The 4,823-nt window shown below is 36.9% G+C and overlaps 1 non-coding gene across 1 annotated transcript; it reads left to right on the top strand.

The window, feature by feature from the left end:
- Positions 1-927: 927 nt before the first annotated feature.
- LOC127077362 (small nucleolar RNA R71) lies at positions 928-1,034 on the top strand. Its single transcript, XR_007787189.1, has one exon. It is a non-coding gene; the product is annotated as a small nucleolar RNA R71 (small nucleolar RNA).
- Positions 1,035-4,823: the final 3,789 nt, after the last annotated feature.

The raw sequence follows: 4,823 nt of genomic DNA, 5'->3' as shown, positions 1-4,823 counted from the left end.
TCACAACTTGGTGCTTCATATTTCGATGAATTGCAAGAAGGACGCTCTATCCAACGTGTTAGTTGATATTGGGTCATCACTAAATATGTTGTCAAAGTCAACTCTAGCAAGACTTTCTTATCAGGGAGCCCCGATGAGGTACATTGGCATAGATGTTAAAGCATTTGATGGTTCTCGGAAAACCGTCATTAGAGAAGTGGATCTTTCAATTAAAATAGGTCTGAGTGATTTTCAAATTACTTTTCAGGAAATGGGTATTCACTCGGCCTGCATCTGTTTGTTGAGAAGGCCTTGGATCCATGAAGTTGGCGCTGTGACATCTACTCTACACCAAAAGCTGAAATTTGTGAAGAACGACAAACTTATCGTTGTGGGTGGAGAGCATTCAGAGCATTTGTGGCAGCTTTGTGATATCTTGGTGGTACAACAGGTGCTTGGTTAGGTGCATACAATGCATTATTGTTTTTGTACGAGAAGTTCAGATGGTTCTTCCAACCTGGGTTATAGGTGTTTGAGTAAGGGTTTCCTTGAGCATAATTCACTTGGTATGTGGAGATTCCTGTCAAAAGTTGACATTCAGGGGCAGCATGCCCAGGAACTCCGCATATCTCGCAGTTTGGTGCTACAGCAGCCACGGTGGCTGCCAGTGTTATGGTCAGGTTTTCTATCTTTTAAGTGAGAGCATCTACCTTAGCATTGACATGGTCTAGACTGCTTATTTCGTACATACTGCCTTTTATTGGAGGTTTCTCTATGGAGGTTCTTTCACTTCCCCACTAGTAGTGATTCTGGGCTATACTTTCGATAAGTTGATAAGCCTCATTGTAGGGTTTATCCATCAGTACGCCACCTGCGGCGGCGTCTATTGTCAATCTTGTGTTGTACAAGATACCATTGTAAAAGGTATGGATGATCAACCACTCTTCTATACCGTGATGGGGACAAAGCCTCATCATGTCTTTGTATCTCTCCCAAGCTTCAAAAAGTGATTCGTTGTCTTTTTGTTTAAACCCGTTTATTTGGGCTCTTAGCATAGCCGTCTTACTTGGTGAGAAATATTGTGCTAAGAAAAATTTCTTCAACTCGTTCCACGTAGTGACAGAGTTGGACGGTAGAGACTGGAGCCAGGCTCTAGCTCTATCTCTTAATGAGAAAGGGACAAGACATAGTCTTATTGCTTCGGGGCTGAAACCATTTGTTTTCATTGTGTCTACGTATTGCAAAAACACTGACAAATGTAGGTTCGGGTCCTCCGTGGGACTACCGAAAAATTGGTTTTGCTGTACAGAAGACAACAACGAAGGTTTTAGCACAAAATTATTTGCCTCTGTGGCAGGGGCAACGATGTTGTTATGTGGTTCATCCTGCGAAGGGATGGCATAGTACTCGAGAGGAAGGTTCTACGGTCCTTCGGCCATCTTTGGTTGTATAACTGGTTCAGAAATAGGGATATTAGGATCGGGAAGATTGTACTTGATACAGTATTCTCGTATCCGGCGTTCTAATCTTAGATAACGCTCTGGTTTGTCGGATGGTAGCTTTAATTTATCTCTTTGAGAGTGAGTACTTGGAATACACTCGACAAATTAAAAAGGGAAATAGTTTTGTTTGCCTTAGTCTATACTGGGCAACACTGGAGTTACGATATCGACTAAATTAATCCCCGGCAACAGCGCCAAAAACTTGATCGCGACTTAGTATGTCTATAGGATTCGTGACTGCAAGTGCAGAGTCGTATCAGGTAGTTTTAAAGATTATCGAACCCAAAGGACTAATAATCAAACTTACAATTATCTAATGTTACTATGTAAATCTAAGGCTGAGGATTTCTCTAGGGGTTGAGGGACGATGAGAAATAACTACTAACGAAAATAGAATTTTAATAAAAATATTTAATAGCGGGATATCGGTATGTAACTCATTCAACTTTGAGGATTCGATAAATAGTTAGTGTAATCTTAAACGTCAAAATACTCTTCAGTATAAATTATTTATTTAAAAGACTTTATCTCACAATCTCGTGTTTATTGACTATGACTATACTCTTAAACCAAAATGCTTCGCTCTTGCTATCTCATTTCAATTAAAAGTAATTTTTGGAAATAAATAAAGTCTAACTAATCCTAAAGCGCTCTCACTACATTTAGAATTAATGCCTAGTTTCAGCTATCCGGTTAAAACCTCAAACTCTCGTTTTTTTAAAGTAACCTTTGTTTGCTTTGTATTCTTGTACGAAAACAATTTTAATTTTAAAACAAGAAATTATAACTGGAAAATATTTTTATAAAAGTCAACACCAATTATTTACGAATCCCGTTGTTTCGACGGTCTTTACATACTGATATCGAATGGTTTAGCCGGACATGGATTCGAGAACAAACATGATATTATGATAATTAAACATAAGACAAGGTATAAGCAATTAAAATAGAAATTAAAATAGAACCTAGAATATAGACCGAAAAACTGGAATTAAATGCCGGTTCTTGAATTCAAATAATGTCGGCACGCTTGACAAATCGGGTACACTGTTACAATCAGATTCAGTTGCTAAAACTAAAGTCGTAATAGTCCCCAATGTGGAGAATCTATCACTTTACAAGTAAATATCTACTTAAATTGCTAACAACAAAAATCTGGCTAAAAGTGCACGCACTGGTCTTTGAAGACCGAAGCCCTAAAATATACTCCCCACTCCTTCCTTGAAAGTAGCCATGAAGATCTCCTAGTAGGGAGCAGTTGGTTGAACGAGCTAAACTGGAGGTGGAGAAAAATGTGGAGAAAAACAAGGAGGAATAGGTTTGGTGGCGGCTGCCACAACCCTAGGTAGTGGGTGCCACGCCTTGCTTGGTGGCAGGCGCCACTCTTGCTTGGTGGTGGGCGCCACACCTAGCTTGGTGGTGGGTGACACCTTGGCTTCAGGTGGTAGGCGCCACACCTTCTATTTGGTGGTGGGCGCCACCTTCTTTCATTTTCTTCCCTTTTTCTTTTCTTTTTTCTCTTTTTCCGCTTTGTTTGCATAAACACTTCTTATTCGATAAATACCTGAAATAAAACACAAAGTACGGCATAATGCTATGAGAATCAAGTAAAAAAGCAATGCAAGTCAATTCAAATGTAAGATACATTTTTGCGTTATCAGTAGCCGCTGAAGTTTGATGATGGCATGAATTTAAGGCTTATTCTTGACGAAGACATGGTTTTGATGATGACAACTCATGAAGCCGAGCAAATGCTGACAATAGCTCAAGTGGTCAAAGATGTACACAATGGTTATTTAAGCTATTATGTGGAATCAAGCTAAATATTTCTCACAACTTGTATAAAATTTAAACTTTCAAATGATTGTAATCAACTTGGTAATATCTCAAACCTCATCAAGAAGACTTGAAGCTTTAGAATGTAAAAGCATGTTTGATCGTGTCCGTCTGAGCGATCAATATATTATAAATTCACAAGGCAATTTCATAGATTATTATGGATATATCAAACACACACACACACACACACACACACACACACTAATAACATTAAAAAAACTCTCATTTTTCAATCAAAATCACTAAAAAATGTTTTCGGACCATACACAATTTATTTGTGAAGTGTATAGTTGATTAGGAGACTATTTTTGCAACTATCTTACCAATTAGATTATATGCCTAATCAATTAGATGATTCCTAATCGAGTCTAAAATATATTATGACACTCTCTTAATGATTGGCAATGGCTCTATATCTAAACATTCCAAGTTTGGTCATGTTAATCGATTATTTACACCACCTATCCAATTAGCCTAATTGATTAGGTCATTATTTTGGCCCATGGATTATTTCAAAATTTACACATAACATTTTCCTATAAATAGATAAATTCTCTATCATTTTTCAACATCTTAAAAATGTGAAAAACATCACTTTTCAATTCTCTTATCACTTATCTAAATCATTCTTTTTTCTCTCACATGTTTTAGCCCTAGTGCTTTAAGAGTGTTCTTGAGTCTGAATGAGGATTTTGTTCTAGGTGAGACTATTATTTTAAATTTACCAAGAGTGAATTCTTCTCTTGTGTAAATAATTGTTTATTAGCAAGTTCTTAATTTGGTTGGGAGCTAAACCATTGAAAAATCTCTTATTTGTATGTTGGGGAATTTTCTAAGTCTCTAATTGGTTCGTGAGAACTACCATCGAAGAAAATCTAGCTTTTGGGTTTATGAAGATCAACCAGTGAAAAATCTTTAGAGCTTCTTGAGCTCAGCCCTGTTAAAAGCCCTATCAGTTTGAGATTAGAATCTCACTTGACTTCTGAGTTCATCCCGGTATAAGAGCTTTGTGGGTTTGAGATCATCCTAGTGTAAATATTGGTTTGTTCTTAGAAAATCCAACTTAAAAACTCCACATTGGTTTGTGGTATGCCTGTATAATAAACTGTTGTTTAATTCAAGGAATAGACAATAAACCCTAAACCCTAAACTTTGTCTTGGTTAAAGATTAGACTGTGCAAAATATTTTTTTGGTGTGAACACTAACCATTCCAATCCCTATATGTTGTTTGGTTTGAATTTATCCTAAAATATTCATTTCTTTATATAAGGGGGTTCATGTGAATAAATTTCTAGATGATCTCTAGCAATATGGATATTCTCAAGATTATGTCTTGGGGAGACGAGTAAGTCACTTCATTAGATCGATCCTTTATAAATCTGGTGTGTCATTTCTCTTCCCCTATCTCTTTCATTTTCCACTTAACTTCTTCACTTTGAATTTCTGTTACATACTTAGTTGAACCCTTCTAGTTCAAAGCCTCTTTTCTTAGTACTATATAT

The sequence above is a fragment of the Lathyrus oleraceus genome, chromosome 4 (assembly GCF_024323335.1).
Source record: "Lathyrus oleraceus cultivar Zhongwan6 chromosome 4, CAAS_Psat_ZW6_1.0, whole genome shotgun sequence".
Classification (NCBI taxonomy): domain Eukaryota; kingdom Viridiplantae; phylum Streptophyta; class Magnoliopsida; order Fabales; family Fabaceae; genus Lathyrus; species Lathyrus oleraceus.
The sequence above is the reverse complement of the archived record's forward strand: the minus strand, read 5'-3'. Positions and strand labels throughout refer to the sequence as shown.